Consider the following 23,430-nt stretch of genomic DNA (forward strand, 5'->3'; position numbering starts at 1 on the left):
TGAAAGGTAGGACTTGACGCTGTTGAGGTTAATGTTTGTAGGTATCTTTAGGTCCTTGCATGCACTCCCAAAATTAGTCCCTCTATCCGAGCGGATACTCTTGACCGGTCCTCTTGCAGCCAGGAAACGTCTTAAAGCATTAATAAAACTGGATGTGTCGAGGGACTCAATGACTTCAGTATGGACGGCTCTTATGCTCATACATGTAAAAATCACAGCCCAACGTTTGTTTTGTGGAAAGTCTCCTCTTGTCCGGCGAGAATAGACACTCCAGGGGCCAAAAACATCTAGTCCGACATTTGTGAAGGGAGGGTCTGTGGAAAGACGATCTGCTGGGAGGTTGGACATTTTTTGACTGCTAGTTGGAGCCCTGAGACGTCTGCATGGCACACAGTTGTAGATGATACTGCTCACTCTTCTCTTGCCACCAATTATCCAAAAACCAGCTGAACGGACAGCCCCTTCCGTAAAGTGACCACCCTGATGGTGAACTTCTTCATGGTATTTTCTGATGATCAAGGTTGCGATGTGGTGATTACCTGGAATGATCAATGGAGTCTTCTCTCTTTCGTACAGACTCGAATGATGAAGACGTCCTCCAACTCTGAGTAGGCCATTTGAATCGAGAAACGGATCTAAATTCTTGAGAGGGCTGGTTTTGGAAATGCCTTTATGCTCTTTGATGAATCTTATTTCTTCACTGTAGACTTCTTCTTGCACTGTTTGAATGATCACCACTAACGCTTGGTTGAATTCAGCAACAGTGATCTCTGTCTTGCACAAATGCCAGCCCTTGCATGAGTTGTTTATTGTGAAGGAATTGAAACAGCGGATTATGTGTTTTAAGTGCATAATGGCACGAATGAGTGACTTCCATGACAAAAACTTGGAAAACCTCTGTGAACCAAGTTTCTTAGATGTGGCAGCAGTGACTAAGATCGACACTGAAGGACAAAGGTCTGAATATGAACTTGGGTCCACAAGATCAAAGGCACCTTCATAAACTTCTTGCTCCAGTTCTTACAGAAAGTTCGGCCCACTCAGCCAGTTTGTGTCGTTTAAATGGTCAGCAGCAACTGAGCGTGTTGCATGATCTGCAGGGTTCTGTGTTGTTGGTACGTAGTGCCATTGACATGGACTGGAGGATTTTCGAATGCGCGAGACCCTGTTATTTACATAAACATAGAAACGTCGCGTTTCGTTGCAAATGTAGCCTAAAACTACTTTGCTATCTGTGTAAAATTTTGTGGTATCAAGTTCAAGATCAAGTTCAACTGAGACCAACTCAGCTAACTCTACACCGAGTACTGCCGCACAAAGTTCTAGTCTGGGAATTGTGTGTTCTGGGCGGGGGGACAGCTTGGCCTTCCCCATAATGAAGCCAATATGATTATTTCCAGCACTGTCTGTGATTTTGAGGTAGGCTACCGCAGCAATTGCTTTTATTGAGGCATCAGAGAACACACATAACTCTCTGCGGACAGCTGCCAATGGTGAAAGTTTAGTGTAGGCCGTAGGAACTACCAGATTTGTCAATTCTGTTACAGATATCCTCCAATATGTCCAGGACTCCTCCATTTCACTAGGCAATGGTGCATCCCAGTCACCATTCTCTGCAGTGAGTTCTCTCAGAATTGCTTTGCCTTGGATAGTAACTAGAGCTGCAAATCCTAGAGGATCGTAGAGGCTGTTAATGGTGGACAAAACACCTCGACGAGTGTCAGGCTTTACTACATCGGAGACAATGAAGACAAAGCGGTCTGTTTGTCGATTCGTGCTGAAGTCAAGGTCTTTTAAGTTGCTTGCGTGGTCCTTTGATGGGAAGGCTTCCATGACCTCTTTGCGCTTTGCTGCGATCTTGTGTAGTCTCAGGTTTGACTTAAGGAGAACATCTCGCGTCTTCTTTAGCAAGTCTATAGCAGCTTCAACTGTAGACAGAGACTTCAACCCATCATCCACCTAGAAGTCTTTCATCACAAAGCGTTTTACTTCAGGGTCAATATAGAACTCATTGCTTTTGACAGATTGGTGTAGTCCATGAATGGCCACCGCAGGTGAGGGGCTATTCCCGAAGACGTGGACTGTCATGTAGTAGTCCACTATATCTTTGCTGAAATCATTGTCACGGAACCCTAAGAATCTCCAAAAATTCCTGTCCTCTTTTCTGACCAAAAAAAGAATAGAACATCTGTTCTATGTCTGCCGTGAATGCAACAGCTTCTTTCCTGAAGCGGATCAAGGCACCTAGCAACGTGTTGTTCAAGTCTGGTCCAGTCAAGAGCACATAGTTGAGGGACACGCCATTGAATTGGGCACTAGAATCAAATACAACTCTAATTTTCTTGGACTTTTTGGGATGTATACACCGAATATTGGCAAATACCATTGTTCCTCTTTCTCGGCCCCTACACGTCCTCCACCCGTACGCTGAGCACCGGTTCCCCTCAAGGATGCGTGCTGAGCCCTCTCCTATACGCCCTCTACACCTACGACTGCAGCCCGGCCCACGGTAACAACACCATCGTCAAGTTTGCTGACGACACGACAGTGGTCGGTCTGATCTCGGAAGGTGACGAGGCAGCCTACAGAGTGGAGGTCCAGAGACTGACGGCTTGGTGCGAGCACAACAGACTGCAACTCAACATTGCAAAAACAAAGGAGATCGTCATCGACTTCAGGAGGAACAAGACGGTGCCGCCCCCCCCTCTACATCGAAGGCGTGTGTGTGGAGAGGGTCCACACGTTCAAGCTCCTGGGAGTACAGATCTCCGATGACCTTTCTTGGACACACAACACCACAGCAGTGGTAAAGAAGGTCCACCAGCGTCTGCACTTCCTGAGAGTCCTCAGGAAATTCAACCTGGACAGGAGGCTGCTGCTGGCCTTCTACCACTCGTCCATCGAGAGCCTGCTGACGTACTGTGTCTCCACCTGGTACAGCGGCTGCACTGAGGCGGACAGAGTGAGGCTCCAGAAGACGGTCAAAACAGCGCAAAGGATTATTGGCTGCCCTCTCTCCTCACTGTCGGACATCTACACCGCCCGGTGCCTCAGCAGGGCTCTCAATAGACAATACCCACCCAAACTCACACCTGTTAAACCTGATGCCCTCTGGCAGGCGCTACAGGTGCATCAAATCAAGGACCAATTGACTGAGAAACAGTTTCTTTACAAGAGCCATCTCCATTCTAAACTCTCACACACACACACGACCACCCTTACCTTGCAGAACAGCAACGTGATGTGTTTTTATATATCCTAGCCAGTATTATTTTCCATTGCACTAACTATTCTCTTATTTATCTAATTTATATATTTATCTGAATTATTGTTGTATTGCACTGGAGAGGGGAGCTCTCTAATCTCGTTGCACACTTGAGTACAATGACAAAGGGATTTCTGATTCTGATTCTCATCGAGAGGGGTTGCTAACTCAGCATGGCCGTTTTTGAAAATGTCATCCATAAAACAGAAGAAGTGTTCTCTCATCTCAGGCCTCTTCTCAAGGTTTTGCACAAGAGACATGAGACGTTTTAGTGCCTGGGGCCTGTTGTTGGGAAGCCGTCGGCGTGGGCTCTTAAAGGGTAATGGAGCTACCCAATTGTTGTTGGAATCTTTCTGAAGTCCATCGTTCATTATTTTCATGAATGAAGCATCCTGAATTGAGGGAGCAACTTGGTTGTCCTCTTTGGTTCTCTGGAACACATTACATCCAAGATGGTCATTAACTTCCCTGCCAGTAGGTACATTCTTCTCCAGAACATATTTGTGAGGTAGCTTGTCACTTGAATGGCAATGTACCTTTCTTTCACAAGGGACACATTCGGACATGGGTTAAAGATGGATGGCTGTTGTAGCTCTGTGGTGTATGTAAATAAAGTCTGATTGTCAACGGCCTGTGGATGCTGCCAAGGCACACATTGCCTACTACAACCCAACCAAGGTCTAACTTCTGTGCATACGGTTCGTTGTGTGAGTCATTAACTTGTTTGCGTACCTTGTGTACTCTGATGATGTCTCAACCCAAAAGAAGCATGATTTGGGCATTTGGATCCATTTCTGGAATGAGATGAGCCATCGGCTTTAAATGTGCGTGATGAAGAGCGACACCTGGAGTTGGAATTTCATCTCTGTTGTTCGGAATGTCGTTACATTCCGTAAGGCTGGGTAGTGGAATTCTGAGTGTTCCATCCAGCGATTCTAATTCATATCCATTTGCCCGCCTCCCTACTACTTCTTTTACTCCCACACATGTTTTCAGTGTGTATGGAACATTTGGACTTTTGTCAGAAAACACATCAAAGAACTGCGAACGGGTGAGTGACCTATTGCTCTGCTCATCCAAAATTGCATAGACTTTCACCGCCTTCTCTCTGTGACCAGCTGGATACACCTTCACAAGACAAATTTTCGAACAGGATCGGTCTATGAGGTCTCCACCGCAGACTTTGGTGCATTTGGTTGTGATATCCGATTCAGGCAAGGTTTTGATTTCCTCCCCGCCATGCTCTGGAGCAGGGACCTCCACTTCCATCCATGCTGCGGGCTCTGGATGTAGGGCCGTGCAATGTCTCTCACTTTTGCACTCAAAACACTGAAACTGAACTTAACAGTTTTTGGCGATGTGTGTTGACGAACAACATCTGAAGCAAAGATTGTTTTCTCTCAAAAACGTTTTGCGATCTTCGATAGGCCGTTCTCGAAACGCACGACATTTGTGCAAAGGGTGTGGTTTCCCATGAATAGTGCACATTCTGTCTGTATACTCTGCCTTTGTTGGAGATTCTGTCAAGTCAGAATCCGTATTGGGTTTTATCTCTGTTTTGCAAGCTGAGATTCCCGGATGCTTTTTTGTCTGCCATGTTGCTTTTTCAGCCTTAGGTATATCGTCTGTCTGAGTGAGAAAGCTGAAGCTTGGATCATCAGTAATGCTTGCTTCTTGATGGACGAAATCTACAAATAAACTGAATGGTGGATAATGCACATTCTCTCGTCGTTTATACAATGCACCAACTGAAGCCCACTTCTCTTGTAGACGAAAGGGAAGCTTCTGCGCTATTGGGTTAACTCCTCTTGCTGTGCCGAGAAAGGACAGACCGGGTAAGACTCCGTCATCCTTAGCCGAGAGTAGTTCCATTAGAAGATCGCTTAACTTTGTTAACATGGCATATTCCCGATTCCCTATCTTTGGAAAGGTGTCAATGCGTTTTCAATTGCTTCCGTTGAACCATAAATTCGTTCGAGTCTTGTCCAGAACATGTCTAGGCCTGCCTCTGGATTATTGACATGAATTGCTCTTATTTGTTCGGCATGCCCTTTTGACTCCTCACCAAGCCATTTTAGAAGAAGATCGATTTCCTCACTTGCTGTTAAATTTAAACAACTGGTTGCTAAGTGAAATGAGCGTTTCCAGGCTCTGTAATTCTGTGGCTTGTCATTAAACTGAAGTAAGCTGCTAGACACCAATTCACGACGTGCAAGGTATCTCACAAATTCATTTACGTTGTTGTGATTGGAATTAGGAGACAAGGGATAGGATAGGGGCGATGCACGATTTTGGTCGTTGTGAGTGCTGAACTGGTGTGGCAGTGCAGAATTACACTTTTCAAACTTCACTTGTCGGGGCTCACGAAGGTATTCATCCCTACAAGGTTGAACATGTTGGGAAAATATTGTGTGGCGTTGAAACATCCTCCTTATTTGGCTGGTATTCTGTTTCCAAAGCTTTGGTTTGTTTAGCAACATACTCCTGAGTGCGTTGCGTGGCTGTTAAGCGAGTAGAATCTAACACAAGCATATGACTGAGTTGTTCGCTCATGGTTTCAACGGCAGCTTCCAGGGCTTCTGCTTCCGCAACGGCTGCTGCAGTTTCTTTCTTGTATTCAAGCATTTGCATAGATGCTTCCAATTTAGCTTTTTCTAGTTTCAGGTTAATTTCCTCCTCAGCATAGTAAAGACGTGCTTTTGCAGCTTCTGCTTTTGCTCTCGCTTTAGCTGTTGCAGAGGATGTTGATGAGGCACTAGAGTGCACAGACGAAGCATGTGAATGTGTCTTTGACATGGCTACTTGTCCTTATTTTCTCCTTCTGACCTCAGGCGGTTTGTAGGATACTGATTTGTTAACCTACTTTTTAATGTGATGATTTGTTCCTACCAGCATGTCCACATTATCTTGCCCGAGAGGAAGCCGTGATTTCACTGTACTGTCTCAGCCTTGTTTGGACAGTCAGCTAAACTCATCTTCTACACCATGACTCTGAAGACGTTACTCTTGAGTCCACAGGTTTAATAGTGCAGAAAAAAGGTGAAACTGTAACATACAGTATGAGGCAATATTACCTTCAAGTCAGAATAAAAAAAAAAGACAAAATTCGTCAATATGAATTACTTTACATTCACAAATAAATGAACTAAATAGGCTAACATTACATTAACTGCTATAGTAACGAGACATTGTGCTAACGCAATTAGCGAGTGCTAGCATAAATCTTAGCGCTTTTATACACGTTGCCGAATTAACATCTTTTTACATAAATTGCCACATAATTGTACATTGTTAATAACACAAACTTATACGTACCCACGATGCTACCAAAGGCATAAGATGTATGTGGCTTGTGCTCGATTGGACTTCAATATCATCACATTTCTCTCTTATTGACGATCTGTTATTTTACTTCCTGCTTCCGCGTACGCAACATCCGATTTGATGACGTCATTTCCGGTTACGAACTACGCTGCTTCATAACAAAACTAAAGTTACGTTGTACAAAAAACATTTCGAAAAATATTTAACGTTACACTTCACAGTAACTTGAATGCAATAACTTGATTTAAATTAACTACAAATTGAAAACAGAACACGTCCCTTACTTTCATGAAGTGCATTTATCAAATCAGTGAGTGGATGGACCGACATTTTCTCCAGCTCAATCTAGTTAAAGACAGAATTGATTGTTATTGACCCCAAAAATTAAATGTCCAAAATAAGCACTCACGTGACTCTATGTCACTGAAAGCTACAAATCAAGCCAGAAATATTGGTGTAAATATTGACTCAGACCTGAATTTCAACACACATTCAAAGATATTACTAAATCTGCCTATTACCACCTGAAAAACATAACTTGAATTAAAGAGGTTTTGATTGGCTGGCAACTAGTACCGAGTGCACCACTTTTACTGACCGAAGACGGCTGGGATAGGCTATAGCACGCCTGCAACAGTCATGAGCATAAGCGGCTCAGATATGGATGGAAGGATGTCTGAAAAAGACACGGAACAACGTGATCATGCTTTTATTTTCAGTAGACTACATTAATGTCATGGTGTCTTTAGAAGAATTGAAAAAAAAAATCCCTCAGACAGATGCATCTGATCCAAAATGCTCCCGCCAGAATTCTTACAAACACCAGGAAACTTGACCACATCGCACTTAACCTCAAATGCCTTCACTGGCTTCCTGTGAGTCAAAGAATATATTTTTCAATCTTGCTGCTGTCTATAAATCTCTAAATGGTCTTGGACCATAATACATTCAAGCTGTTTTTATTTGTTGTTTTGTCTTTTTATTTATAAGTGTATGATATATATATATATATATATATATATATATATATATATATATATATATATATATATATATATATATATATATTAGGGCTGTGACAATAATTTGATATCGATATGTATCACGATAGGTGGGTGAGTCATATCAATAGAAATAGAAAATGATATAGATAAATTAGCGATCCCAAAAAAAAAAAAACACGGAGCAAATTCAACCAATCACTGCCCTATTCGTCACAAACTCCCTCCCATTGAGGAAATATAACCGGAGGCTTACACATGCGCAGTTGAGCTAGCGTGATTCAAAACAAACAAAACAAAAATGGGTGGCTAAAGTGGACTTACCGGCCGACTTGAGGAAATGCTTGCTTAAAAGTTAAGCCGATAACAAGCAGCCCCCCCTCCTGGACACACACGAGACTAAACGGCCCGTAGCTCTAGTCCACGAGACCTCCGTTGCAAGGGAAGCAGGCGTACGTAGCAGTGAAGCCGCTAACAAGCATCCTCCGCGGACACGCATGGGACAATTGCTAGACTTTTCGTCGTCGTGTATGCTCCAGAATGAAAGTGAGTTATTGAGCTCTGTTGAATTGATTGGAGGGCTATTAAAGCTACGTTGTTCTCTATCCCTGTGTCCCATCACGCTCTTTGATTCGAGTGACTGTTTGGATGAGGCGCTCCTGTGAACCCCCCCAAATTCACATACAGTCCCAGCTCTCGCGACAATCTTAAAAAAAAAATATATATATATATATATATATATATATATATATAAATTAATAATTCGATATATATCGATATCGACCGATATGACGTGCATGCCTCCCGATATAGTTTTGAGCCATATCGCCCAGCCCTAATATATATATATATATATATATATATATATATATATATATATATATATATATATATATATATATATATATATATATGAAAAATATGTAAATGACTAGTGCTGGGAGGAGTATGCAAATCACTGTTAAGAGTCCGGTTAGAACTCCAATAACGAGGATAGGATCTTGTGTTTTCTGGTTTTTAATAAGGTTGAAGTCACAGTACACATTTCTGGATGTTTCAAATGAAATATTCGTGTGCTTTTGTCTCACGCACAAGTGTGGGGAACCAGGAGGGTTAAAGGCAAACCTGATTTGTTGGCCAGCAAGCTGTTGCTGGAGCTCAGGATGAAGCTCTTGAAATGCTTTCTGTAGTTCTCGGTCGCCTCCTCTGAAGTTTGGTCCCTGGTCACAGAGAATCTCTTGGGGTTTCCCTCATCTGGCTATAAAGCATCTCATGGCCATCAGGAACGCATCTGTGTCCATACTAGGGATCAGGTTGAGGTGGACTGCTCTAGTGGTTAGACATTTAAATATTATCCCCCACCTCTTTTCGTTCCTGCGTCCAATCTTGATGGTGTATGGCCCAAAACAATCTACGCCGGTGGAATAGAATGCAGGTTTGAAGAGACGCAGTCTGGTCGGAGGGAGGTCCGCCATCCGTGGAGGATTTGGTTGCCCCTTCCACTTCTTGCACTTCACACAGGATCTCTGGTGCCGGCGTACGGTTTCGCGTCCGCGTAGCACCCAGTACTTCATCCTGATTTCAGCAAACACTCGTTCTGGCCCGGGATGCTGTAGCTTTACATCATAATCCAGTATGATGAGTCTGGTCAGAGCATGTTTGGGGTCCAGAACAATGGGGTGCACTTCATCCGCTCTCAGGAGGGGGAAACGGCAAAGACGGCCTCCTACTCTGATAAGACCTGTTTGTTCATCAAACTCAGGTGCAAGTGGAATAAGTCGACTTGATTTAGCAATGGGTTTGTTGACCTTTAGCTGGATGACATCCTCAGGGAATTACTCTCTTTGAGATTGTTGCAAGGCTTCCAGCTCAGCAGCAGCATAGGAATCAGCCGTGAGGGGCTTCTTGGAGTCGGCCGCCCCATGAAACTGCCGGGCAGTGGCCTCAATGAAACTGTCCCATGTCTCGTCTTGAAGAGGATCTGGAAGACTAGAACTAGACAGGGTTATCACAAGATGATGTTTCAGCTCACCTTCGGGGACGCGGTGAGGTGGAGGAGGTAGGTTGGGCCAGTCACGAGGAGTTTGTTTCAGCAGCGTAGGGCCATGGGTCCATCTTCTGCCTCGGCTGATGTCTTGGAGGGTGAGGCCATGGGTTATATCATCTGCCGGGTTGTCTCGTGAGGGCACGTATCTCCATGCACCTGCTTCTGTCAGTTCTTGTATCTCCGCCACACGTGTACCCACGAAGACCTTGTATCTGCACGAGTCTGAGTTCAACCAGGTTAAGACCGTTGCGGAGTCTGACCATAGGGTGCAACTGCGTATGGGCAGGGTTAACTCAGTACTAATAACTTTGTAGAGCTGGGCACCTGTCAGGGCGGCACACAACTCTAGTCGTGGCACAGACTGTTGCTTTTTGGGTGCAACACGTGATCGGGCTGCAAGGAATGCAATTTCAATTTCCCCCTCTGCATTCTCTGTCCTCAGATAAGCCACTGATCCATATGCCAGCTCAGAGGCGTCACAAAATACATGAATGTCTCTTGCACAGTTAGGTTGATCCAGACTGGGACTAGTGTAGCACCGAGGCAGGGCTATCTCGGGCAAGTGGACTAATTCTGCTTCCCATTCATGCCACCTCTCCAGTAGCTCCTGTGGAAGGTGTGGATCATCCCATTCTCAATTCCTCTCCCACAGGTGGCGCACAATGACTTTAGCTCGCGTGGTATAAGGCACAATGTAGCCAAGAGGATCATATTGGCTGGCTAAAACTCGATAGAGATTTCTCATTGTAGTCACTGTGCAGTCAATGTGTCTGTGTTTGTATGTGAGCGAGTCTGACTTACAGTTCCATTGGAGTCCAAGTGCGGGCTCCTGGAGGTCGACTTGACCTTGGCTAAAACACAGCTCACAACTGGATGACCTCATGTCTGGTGCAAGAGGCTCGATGACACTGGGATCGTTGCTTGTCCATTGCCTCAACTCGAATCCGCCCTCAGCCAGAAGATAGCGCAGTTTGTCTACAAGAGTCTTGGCTGCTATTGGACAAGGAGACTAAGGAGACAGTTGTCCACTTAGAAGGACTTGTGGATGACATCATGTACATCCTCTTCCGGTTGGCTCTGGTCACTGACATGTTTCTGCAGCACGAATGTTGCACAGCAGGGGCTGCAGGTGGTTCCAAATGGGAGCACCTGCCACTCATACACATCAGGTGGGCGGTCCCGCTGCATGTCTCTCCATAAAAATCGCAACAGTAGTCGATCTGCTGGCAGGAGCATTACCTGATGAAACATGCTCCGGATATCACTGCTGAAGGCAACGGCATGCTCCCTGAAGCATAAAAGAACAGCTAGCAAGGAGGGCCCGAGAGTGGGACCTAGTAGCCGGAGTTGGTTAAGGTTGTAACCTTGGTAATGGAATGAGCAGTTGTACACCACCCAATTTTTCCCATTATGTTGGACCTTATGGTGCGGTATATATAACGCTTCTGGGCTGTGCTCTATTTCGTAGTCTGTCAACTTCACGACATAGCCAGCATCTACAAGCTTCTTTATCTCCTCTTTGTAGACAGCAGCTTGTTCTGGGGAATTGGCTAAGCGCTTCTCTATGCCTCTCAGGAGTGGCAATACTGCCACAGGGCTGGCTTTGAGGAGAGGCATGTTCTTAACTCGAAGAAGGGGTGTGGCATAACGCTTAGTGCCATTGATATCGACTCTCACCGTTGGTTCTTGAAGTAATTCAACTGCCTCCTGGTCCTGTCTTGACCGAACTGCTAGCTTCTCGCTACGGTAGGGAAGCACCTCCATCTGCCATAACTTCTCAACGCATGAGAAGAGCTCTGTGGATGAAGGGGCAGATGTAAAAAGGCAGTGACTTACATTAGGGCTTGACTTGATGGCTTGGGCTGGCCCTTGTAGAGTCCATCCAAGGCGTGTCTTCACAGCTGCTGGCCCACCAGGTGGTCCTGATCTGACTGGCTCTATCGGTGTGATGAGGAGCGTGTAGTCAGCACCAATCAGAAACAACGGCTGGACCCTATTCAGTGGCAGAAGAGGCAAACCTGACAGATGTTTATACTTCTGCTTAAGTGCGGCAACTGGATGAGAATGCTTTGCTAAACTCAGTTGAGCGGCTGTAAAGGCATTCGGGATAGTATATATCTTTTCAGGGCTGTCAGCTGGCGAAATCGTGAATGAAACTGACGCTCCATGGAGCTGATCCAGTCCTGGTCGGATTGTACGGAGAGCCATCACCTCCTTTCTTCCTTTAAGGCACAACTGTTTGGCAGCAGGCTGGAGCAGTATTGTCCGCTCCGAGCCATCATCTAAAATTGCATATGTCTCCAAGGACTTGTCACCGTTCCTCAGGAAGACTTTACTGATCTTCAGCAACACCTTCCGGTTGTAGACTGGGCGGTCTGCATACAGGACTCTGTTGGTTGTGCTTAGGAGGCAGCTTTCTGTTGGCGGTGAATGCGGTGCTTGTTCCTCCTCCTTTCCTCTCTAATTCACGTCATGCAGCACAAGCAGATGTTTCCTGCGACAATCCTTACAGGGGGCTTTGAGCGTGCACTTTGCCGCTTGATGATTGCGTCCACATTGCCAGCACTTCTTACTGACTTTAATCCACGTCACCTTTTGTTCCCTAGTCAAGTCCTTAAAATTAGAGCAGCTGTTCAAGAAGTGCTTGTCATTATCACAATATGGACAGTAGGCCTTTCTCTTTTCCATCGTATTTGTCTTGTCAGCTGGCTGTCCAGAGGCAGGTGGGGTTGCTGCAGAGCTTGATCCCGAAGCTTTCTCAGTGTTCAGGAGGATAGTAGCAGACTTACTTGAAGATTTAGTAGCGCGCTTGTTATCATGCCTCTTGTTGGACGACTCGTCTCTCTTGGGGGGCGTAATGCTGTCTTCCTGAACTTCTAACTCAGATTCCAGCCAATCAGCAAATTCGAAAAGGGTCGGAATGGAAACTCTAAGTGGATGGATGAATCTTTTAAAGCTGGCATTGAGGTCGTGGGGGAGTTTACTTAAGAGCCTCGAGACATGAGAGCCACAGGTTAATTCAACCTGACCTTGTTGACCCAGCTGTTCTAACATGCCCACTAGTGAGCGCACGTTGAGAGCGAATAAACGAAGCTCTTAGCATCACCACTACGTATGTTTGGACCATCCATTAGCGCTGCAATCTGTAGCACAGCAAGCTTGTGGGGCTGTCCATACATCTTGGTGAGAGCCAGCATCATATCTGTGTAGGGTAGCCTGGAATTACAATAAGAGTCAGCCACGAGTGAGGCTTCTTCACACTTAAGATGATCAGTGAGAATCTGGTACTTGTATCTCTCAGTGGCGTCATGCGGTAATAAATTCTCTAAGGCTAACTTCATACGTGCGAACCCTCTGGGATCTGGTGATGTGAGGCTGGGAATGGTGGGCTTTGGTCCTCTGTATGTGGTCTCTCTCTGTGGAACATGAGAGTAGGGCACTTGGGGGAAGGCTGAATCTCTTCCAGCGTATGAATCTTCATACTGTGGGTCACTAGCTCTGAATGAGTGAGCGGGAGGCCTTTGGCCATACATGTCAGCATGAGACACACTATGCGGGAGTGTGGCTGCGTAGAATGTACTATATCCTTGATCTGGGGGTGGCTGTGAAACTTTGACTTGTGAGAAGTCCTGTATCAGGTTTCCAGACGACCCGCGTGCCTGATATTGTAGCTGTGAGTGGGCTAGATTGTCCGGTTGGCTCCTGATCGGGCGTTGATTGCCTCCGTCAAACCCACTGCGGGATGTGCCTGGATGTGGGAGGGTAGGAGGAGGATTGGACTGTAAGGCAGTCATCAGGCTCTGAAACTGTTTGCGGAGTTCAGCATTTTCTTGGCGCATCTCTTTAAGGGCAGCATTAAACTCAATGAGTGGGTTGATATCCTGCCCCCTGGTGGTTTGCAACATAAAATGCTGAGACCCCTGCTCGTGCTCAACATCCCCCAAATTCCCTGTGTCAAAGCCCTGGCTAGCCGGTGGTGATGGGGATCTACTAGTTGAGCGCTCCGTAGCTATGTGCTCCTCTTGTCATGCTCTAGTAGGAGCAGCTGGTCTTTGGAATTTACTCAGCGCACCTGGCCCACTCAAGTCATAATCAGACATATAGGAAGGTACCGATGTCAATCGTTTAGGTTTGCCGCCAGGTGCTGCTAATTCTGAGTCCTGCCTCTTCAAACAGCGATTTGCCATCCGGCTCGAAGGACCATTGAAAAATATGTAAATGACTGGTGCTGGGAGGAGTATGCAAATCACTGTTGAGAGTCCGGTTAGAACTCCAATAACGAGGATAGGATCTTGTGTTTTCTGGTTTTTAATAAGGTTGAAGTCACAGTACACATTTCTGGATGCTTCAAATGAAATATTCGTGTGGTTTTGTCTCACGCACAACTCAAAGCAGGATAAATGTGGACTACAACTCAAATAAACTTAGCTCGATAGACAGACTGACACGATTCTCGCCATCGTCTCTCCTTCTTCCTCCTTCCTATACACGCACACGCACGCCCACGCTTCGTGAGTTGGAGCGCTAAACTCCGCCCTCTTAAAGGAGCCGGTGTCTATATATAAATATATATATATATATATAGTTAGTGCTGTCAAGCGATCAAAATATTTAATCATAATTAATTGCATTTTTTCATAGTTAACTCACAGTCAATCCCAAGTTGTAAAAAAAAATCCCTCCCATTTTTTAAATTATGTATATAATTCAATACCTTTAATATATCAGAATTGATTTTTTTTGTTTTTATGCAAATACTTTTTTTTTTAATTGAAAAAACAAATCACAGGATTTGACTCACACAAACAAAGTCACACGAAACAGCATCTCAACAGCCTTTCTAAGGGATTAAATTGGAGTAATATAAGAAATATAAAATGCCAACAAAGAGCAAATGAAATGGGTCAAAATAATGGGTTGTCACACCGAGGTAGTTGTGTGCTTGGCCATCAAATAGTATTTTAAACTGGACGTGCTGCGATGGTAGTTCAGTTTACGATGGCAATACACACTTTGCTCTTATCTGTGACACCATTAGGTACATTTTTTTCTTTAAAAAAAAAAATGCCGTTTAGAATTGAATTTGCATCATTTTTACCACGCGCCATGATGCTTTTAGGTCTATCAACCGGTGTTCTGAAATTCCTTCCTACCCATCGAGACGTCCTACCAATGCCTAGTGCGCATGCGCACAATGCCGACAGTGATTTCGTGGGAGGTTTGGAGCTTTTTGTCCAACCAGTCATTTGTTCGATTAAAAGTGGGTAGTACTTAATAATTTTATTTTCATTGAGTCTTATTTGAATTTTGCTTTGCCGCAAAATACACTGACGTGTGTTGAGCACATTGCATTACTCATGCGTAGGCCACACTCGTTTGATATCGCAAGTAAAAGTTGTTTGTAAACATATCTATGCATATAAACTGTCAGGACGTCCTACCTGCTTGCGTCTATGTGTATTTTCCCAAAATATATTTTTTTAATTATACCTATATGCATGTAAAACAGACGATCTGAAAGCACACGGTAGTACTTTGCTGACAAATTAGCCTCTGGTAGGAAATTTCGCATGGGTAGGACATTTTGACAGATCAGGCTGTTAAAACAGCCTCCGGTAGGACGATTAGTACGGGTATGACATTTTGGCAGAACACCGGCAAAAAGTCTGCACAGCAAGCCTATGCAGGCGTGTCCTAAATTACGCGTGCTTGATGTTTTTTTCCGGGTGTTGGATTAATCCCATTAATATCACGTTTTTCTGACACCTCATATACATATACATATATATATACATATATATATACATATATATATATATACATATACATATATATATACATATATATATATACATATACATATACATATACATATATATATACATATACATATACATATACATATACATATACATATACATATATATATATATATATATATACATATATATATACATATACATATACATATACATATATATACAGTGAACCCCGCTACTTCGCGGTTCACCTTTCGCGGGTTCAGTGCTTCGCGGGTCTAAAAAATATTCGGGGGCATTGCAGTATCGCCGAGCGGCACAAGGGGGCGCTGAAGCGGTTAGACGGCCGGCGTGCGCCGAAGAGGAGAGTGGACGAAGAAGAGAGTGGTCGAAGAAGAGCAGGTTCCCCCGGACACGATTGGTGGCGACGTTTCGCGCGGTTCGGACCGTATCAGAGCTCCGGCCGGCGTGCGTGGCAGTTAAGTCGTAGATGAGCAGCTTCCCCGGGCACGGGCGGTGCCAAACGGCCCCTAAGTTTAACCGAATGGAAGCTCCCAAGGAGGAGGGCATGCTCGCGTCACAGTAAGCCGAAGAGGAGCACCTTCCCCGGGCACGGGCGGTGCCAAGCGGGCCCCAAGTTTAACTGAATGGAAGCTCCCGAGGAGGAGGGCATGCTCGCGTCACAGTAAGCCGAAGAGGAGCACCTTCTCCGGGCACCGGCGGAGCGCGAGGCTGTCAGTTATGAATGAATAAATAAATAAATAAATGAAGAATGCCACCTTTCATTTCACTGTCATGATCCGTGCCTGTCATGCCGCGTGTGTTTTTGTTTTTTCAGCTGTGTGCGTTCCTCCAGCGATCGTCTCGTGCTGCGAGACGCGCTGATTACACTGACTATATTGTGATTATAATAAATATCTTTGTATCACCACCTTATTTCCCGGGTCTGCGTTTGGAGAGTTCTGTTCAAACCTCCAGCTCTGCTGGAGGATCATAACATTCACAGGGCACACCGGACGGCGTACCAGCAGGTAAAAGTCGAAGTAATTAAATAAATACAAAAAGAAGTAATTGAATAAATACAAAAATAATGGCTGGGGAATAAAAAAAATAATAAGTTTTAATAATAATTTGTTTTTTTGTTATAACATGAATTTCACTCTCTCTCTCTCTACCCGTATTCTATATGGTGTACTGTATACAGGGGGGTATATAATTGTATCATTTTGCAAAATTTTAAAACGCAAAGAAATGCACATACAATACGGTAAGCACCACGGGCAATTGGTCAATTGGCCAATTCACTACAGTAGCCCAAGCTTCTCCCGATGCCCATCAGTCCACGCTCATCTCGTATACGTATGTACAATACGCTTCTGGCCATAGATCGCGGTTAGTTAGTCTTTGTCTCGCAGTAATTTTTTAAGTGTAAAAGTTTTGTGGAGCCATTCGTGATGCCTCCCAAACGCTCATTATCCCTTGGTGCATCTAGTGAACCGAAGAGGAGCAGTAAAGCTCTTCATGCCCCTGCGCAAAACGACGGACTAATTATGTTAGTGTTTGCTTGTTTTTGTATGTTTGTTTTGTTTTTGATTGGTTGTTCGTAAGTAAATTGTTTGGTAGAACAGTGTTCTAGTGTGTTCACTCTCTCTCTCTCTACCCGTATATTTTTTTTTAATATATATTTTTTTAAGCATTTTTGAAGGTGCGCCGCTATATATAATTTATTTATTTATTTTTTTTTTTGAAGGTGCGACGCTACTTCGCGGATTTTCAGTTTCGCGGGTGGTCTCGGTCCCCATTAACCGCGATAGCCGGGGGTTCACTGTATATATATATATATATATATATATGGGTAGAGAGAGAGAGAGTGAAATTCATGTTATAACAAAAAAAATAAAAATATATTATTAAAACTTGTGTTTTTATTCCCCAGCCATTATTTTTGTATTTATTCAATTACTTCTTTTTGTATTTATTTAATTACTTCGACTTTTACCTGCTGGTACGCCGTCCGGTGTGCCCTGTGAATGTTATGATCCTCCAGCAGAGCTGGAGGATTGAACAGGACTCTCCAAACGCAGACACGGGAAAAAAGGTGGTGATACAAAGATAGTGTAGCGACTTTGTAAATGGTTCAAGGGTTCTGTGTTTTCCTCTTTTCTGTGGAGGCTGTGAAGGCAGCAGGGGAGTGAACGTTATGTTGTTGTCGTTGTGTTGCTCTCTCTCTCTGATCGGCGTGGTTGTGGCCAACAGCAGCCGTTTTTGGCTTAATAATAAAAGCCTTCGCTGATGGACAAATTGGCCTGATTTATTATACAACGTTACAATATTTATTATAATCACAATATAGTCAGTGTAATCAGCGCGTCTCGCAGCAGCTGACGGCATGGCGCGAGACTATCGCTGGAGGAACGCCCACACAGCTGGAAAAACAAAAACACACGCGGCATGACAGGCACGGATCATGACAGTGAAATGAAAGGTGGCATTCTTCATTTATTTATTTATTTATTTATTCATTCATAACTGACAGCCTCGCACTCCGCCCGTGCCCGGGGAAGGTGCTCCTCTTCGGCTTACTGTGATGCGAGCATGCCCTCCTCCTCGGCAGCTCCCATTCGGTTAAACTTAGGGGCCGTTGGCACCGCCCGTGCCCGGGGAAGCTGCTCATCTACGGCTTAACTGCCACGCACGCCGGCCGGAGCTCTGATACGGTCCGAACCGCGCGAAACGTCGCCACCAATCGTGTCCGGGGGAACCTGCTCTTCTTCGTCACTCTCTTCTTCGTCCACTCTCCTCTTCGGCGCACGCCGGGCGTCTAACCGCTTCAGCGCCCCCTTGTGCCGCTCGGCGAAACTACAATACCCCGAATATTTTTTAGACCCGCGAAGCACTGAAGCCGCGAAAGGTGAACCGCGAAGTAGCGGGGTTTCACTGTATATATATATATATATATATTTTTTTTTTTTTTTTTTTTTCTCTCGTTTCACTTGCATGTCTTATGGTGTGTTTTGATATATATTTATATATATATATATGTATTAGTGCTGTCAAGTGATTTTTTTTTAACTAATTAATCACAAAAAATTCCATGATTAATTGTGATTAATCACATTTTTCAACTACTATTTTTTGCAAAGCTTATAACAGATATTTACTTGAATAATTTCTTTGAAATTATTCAAAACCACCAAATATGAAGTATATTTAATTCAAAGACTGTTCTAATAGCTTTCTTGGATTATTGAATACAATCTAAATGGAGACGTCTTTACAGACATTTATTTTCAAAACATTTCTCAAAACTGCCCACAAGCGTCACACTCCAGCAGATGTAACTTGCACAGTGTTTTTTTCTGAGACGTGCTAAAGGCACAATATTTGCAAAGTATGCAAATTATTTAAGTACATCATATATATATATATTGTGCCATATTAGCTGTCTTTAGCAAGTCTCAGAACAAAACACTGTGTTTAAGTTACCACTGGGCCTTGCAAACCAACACTGCTGGAGTGTGGCACTTGTGGGCAGTTTTGAGAAATGTTTAGAAAATAAATGTCTGCAAGGATGTCTCCATTTAGATCAATGTAATAAGCTCCGCAAAAAATAGTAGTCGAAAAATGTGATTAATCATGATTAATCATGGACTTTTTTGTGATGAATTAGTTAAAAAAATTAATCAATTGACAGCACTAATATATATATATATATATATATATATATTCAATAAATCAAATCAAATATATTAGTACCTACCCTATGAAGAATCCAGACCCCTCAGGTAGTAATCTGGGACAGGTCTATTTTGTGTTCCCAGAACGAAACAAAGTGAAGCAGCATTTAGTTATTATGCTCCTCACCTGTGGAACAAACTCTCTGAACACCTGGGTTCTGCTCAAAATATCAGTTCATTTAAAATAGGGCTGAAAACATTGGTGTTTACTGCAACATTCTCTTAAATCTATCGTTTATTCTCGTTTTAATCCCCATTCGCACACTATCTTTTAATTCATCCATGATTTTTGCAATGGGTTAATATTTAGTCTCCTTCTGTAATGCTTTTCATGTTTTCTGTAAAGCACTTTAAATTGTTTTGGATATGAAATTAACTTTTAACTGAAATTAACTTGCCTTGTTGTGCATGGCTCAGGTTGGAGAGTGGTCTACTCCCAACCCAAAGGTTGGGGGTCTTCAGTCCTTCTGACCATGTCATAGTGTCCTTAAGCAAGATACTGAGCTCCCCAGTTTCTCCTGATGAAGTGTCATCATTAGGTGAATGAGAAGACTGTTAAAGAGCTTTCAAATCCTCAACAGTTGAAAAGTACTATTTGAGTATAAGCCCCTTCACCATTTTACTCATTATTTGCAAAGTAATTTTGAATAATAATTATTTATTGATAGTAGTATTTGTGCTAAAAACAATGAGCATGTTCACCTCAAGTTTAAAGAGTAATTTAGTTGTGTAATCCAAATAAGGTGAGGTAAACTTGACTTAATTTATGTACGTTTGTGTCAAAGAAATTAGGTCATATTAGTTTCAAACTATGCTTACAGGTCATTTGATTTGCAAGTGAACATTGTACCCTTGTTATCCAGTGTTAACAGAAGTGCCTGCACTGATAGAAAGAGACAAGCCAGGCGCTCATTCCAGACTGATACGAAGTAAAAGTGTCTGACATTCAAGGACACAAACTGAAGTCACACTGACCGTTATGCGAGGGGTGTTTCCATTCTGTATGAGTTGCATATTCAAATGCTTTGCTGCAATACAATAAAAACCACGCGGGAGCAAAAAACAGGAGCTTCGCCCCTGACTGCAGGGGGCTGCTCCGCGCGAGACACAAAGACAATCTTGGCTGGTTGATTCATTTTGTTCAGGCTTGTTTTAATAGAAACTTCCCTGACAGTTTGCCATGGCTTATGAATAAAACTACTACTTTTATCAAAAAATATATGATTGAAATGTACCCAACTAAAGTGAATTGTTATGCTACATTTATTAGATTTAGGAGATTCTATTATTTGCGTTTTACAGTGTGAACTGGGGAAAAAAAGATTATTGTTTACAAACCGATCAATTGATTTGGATTTGTGAAAGGACCAAAAAAGTGTGGGGTCTTGCATGCATAAAATTAATCTTGGTTCGTGCTGTTGAAAATTCATAATGTACAATAAGTTCATAGTGCATGTCATGATCTGTTTTGGTTGACTTTGGTTTAGTATTTAGTTTCAGGTTTTCCTTGTGTTCCTTTGTTTGTCCGGTTGGTTGATTGTGAACACTTGCGCTTGTCCTACTCGTGCCTTGTGTCTTCCAATAAGCCCCCTCAGCCACTTGTGTCTCATCCAGGTGTTTGTCATTGTCTCGTCACTGTGTGTGCGTTTACTGCACTGCTTTTTTCAGTCTTTGACGGTTCATTGTCAATTGTCAAATCTCTGTTCTTCGGCCGTGTCATGTCTTGTTACGTTTGTCAAGCCAAGCCAAGCCAAGTCAAGTCTTCAGTGTTTGTTTTGTTACTTTGATTCTTGTTCTGAAAATGTATATTATTTTTTCATATCCCAGTTCCTAGTTTGCCATTTTGTTTTCTTTAAATTAAATCAAGTCCACCCTGCAATTCTGCTTCCCTCCATTTGGGTCCTCCTCCAAGTAAATTTCATGACAGATTATGCTGATACTTCCGCGTACATTTATCAATAATATGGTGATAATACAAATAAATGATCTATTTGGTCACTATAAATGTAATGTTAAATTTTCAAATTGTTTTATCTCTGGAAGAGACAGATTGATTGATTGAACATATAAACATATTACAAGATAAAAACAAGATTGAAAGAAAGAAAAGAAAGGGAAAGAAAATCATCAGTAGATGTCATCGTTCAAATTGGTTTACATGTTCAAGAGGAGTTGGAAGAAGTACAACACTTATCTAGTCCTACCCCTTAGCTTACTTATTAAATAATTATATAGTTACACTGGTAGATAATTTATATACAAAGAATTATGCCATAATAAAAATATACTTCAGTACCACGTTCATATAACTAAATGTGTGTATAATGTTGTACATATTTATACTTGATTTATATAATTTTGTAGCACTATATTTTTAAAATTACTTTTGAATACCACAACTGATTTACACCTTCTCAATTCATTATCATAATTATTCCATAGATTGACACACATTTGCTTTCCATTAGTTCTTATCTTTAATTTTATAAAGTCATATCTGTATCTACTCTTCTGCTATAAATACGAAACTTCAAGGTAGGGCTGGGCAATAAACCGAAAATTTACTCTTACCGATATTTAATACACTGACGACATCAGTTTGCCCATGTCGGTAAATTCGGTGTTTAAAAAAAAAAAGAAGTGTTGTCTGTTTGCGGCTATGTTGATGCCCGTTTAAGACGGCTACAGCGGCTGTAGTCACGTGACTCCCCCCAGCTGAACAAAAAAAAAAGAAAACAGACGCGGTCGTAGCTGGCGATTCAAATCAAGAAGCGGCTGACACGGCTGAAGACAAAGTAACGTTACTTGAATCTGTTCCTGTTGCGCTTGTCCCGAAAAGAAATTCGACATCTGTCGTTTGGGAATGTTTTGGGTTCCATAAAGACGATGTCTGAGCAAAAGAACACGAATTGCAAAGTGCATCGTAAGCACCCAAAACAGTGCGTCCAACCTTTTCTTTTTCACCACCCACAAGCCAACCATGCTGTGCTGAAAGTTCAAAGGGAGAAGCAAGGTTCGACCAGTGACAACAGCCCAAAACGGAGGCGACACCATACAAGAGAACGTCTAAGAGGTGGACGCGATAGCCTAGCACATAGCTAAAGATTTAGCTCCTCTAGTTACCGTGGAGCGCACAGGATTTAAACGGCTCATGAAAGTAGCCGACAAGAGGTATGCAAATATTTGTCGCAAACTGTACTTCCCAATATGAACAACATCGGGACGGGAGCTTAGACATGTCAAGCATTTTGCATCCACATCCGACTTGTGGTCGAGTCGCAACATGGATCCCTGTTTGAGCCTGACTGTGCATTACATAGACGACAAGTGGCGACTGCACACCAGAGTACTCGAGACGGCACATTTTCCCGATGATGCACACTTGTTTATTTGCATTGACTTTTTTCCCATTTTATTTAATATTTTATTTGCCGACCACACTAGCTCCTTTGCACATGGCATTATTTATGTTTACAAGAGACCTTCACACAAATCTAGGCCTTTGCACATGGCATTACAGCACCTTGGCGCAATCTATTCGCAGAAAAGATTTTGTGACAGGTACTCCTTTACTCCTGTTCTTTGTGACATTGTTCAAGTCATGCAAAGCAAGCAATTTGGAATGTTGATACAAATGATTTTTGTAATATTATTTTTCATTGAAAGTAATGTGTACCAGTTGGTCAATAAAAAACAGTTAATATGCATTTCCTGCATTTATTTTGATTTTGGTCCACGGGCGGAAATTTATCGTGATTTTATCGTTATCGAGGTAAAATTGCTTAATTTATCGCGATATTGATTTTAGGTCATATCGCCCAGCCCTACTTCAAGGGTCGACCTGTTTAGTCGTTTTAAATACTATTGCTACTTTTTTACATTGATTTGGACAAAAACTTAGCTCAAACACCAAACTACAGATTGTTTTCTCGTGGAGGCCTATGCTGTACAATTATTGTACTCCTCAAAAACATAAGAGTTTTAAAAACACCACTGAAAACCCTGTATCATAAGATTCCATGACCACAACTACACACTGAACAATGCCCAGGGCGAATTTCAGGCCATTCTGAGGCACCTTTTTCCGGTGTTTGCTTGTGCCTCGCTCTTTCTCGCTCCATACACACACTACTCAAAACAACAACAGAAAGAAAGCCAGAAGAAAATACGTCCTTTTAAAAACAAAGTTGTTATGACGTCTCATCAACAGGAAGTATGTACAAGTTTATGGTTGTTATTAAGAGTCACAAACATAGTGATTGAATCCCCTGGTGAAAGGCAATGAATGGTCTTGAGA

At 42.9% G+C, this 23,430-nt stretch overlaps 1 protein-coding gene across 16 annotated transcripts in view; it reads right to left on the bottom strand.

The window, feature by feature from the left end:
* The window catches only part of pdzd2 (PDZ domain containing 2), a 144,678-nt gene that overhangs the window by 88,127 nt on the left and 33,121 nt on the right, over positions 1-23,430 (bottom strand). Inside the window, exon 1 of one of the 16 annotated variants that reach the window (XM_088302919.1) lies at positions 6,129-6,219. The exons of the other annotated variants lie outside the window; for them this stretch is intronic. The gene's annotated coding sequence lies outside the window, so the exon portion shown is untranslated. Of the gene's footprint in view, positions 1-6,128; positions 6,220-23,430 lie in introns of those variants that run through there. 16 annotated transcript variants of the gene reach the window in all.

The sequence above is a fragment of the Idiotropiscis lumnitzeri genome, chromosome 1 (assembly GCF_059441095.1).
Source record: "Idiotropiscis lumnitzeri isolate Australia: NSW breed Sydney's pygmy pipehorse chromosome 1, RoL_Ilum_1.0, whole genome shotgun sequence".
Lineage (NCBI taxonomy): Eukaryota > Metazoa > Chordata > Actinopteri > Syngnathiformes > Syngnathidae > Idiotropiscis > Idiotropiscis lumnitzeri.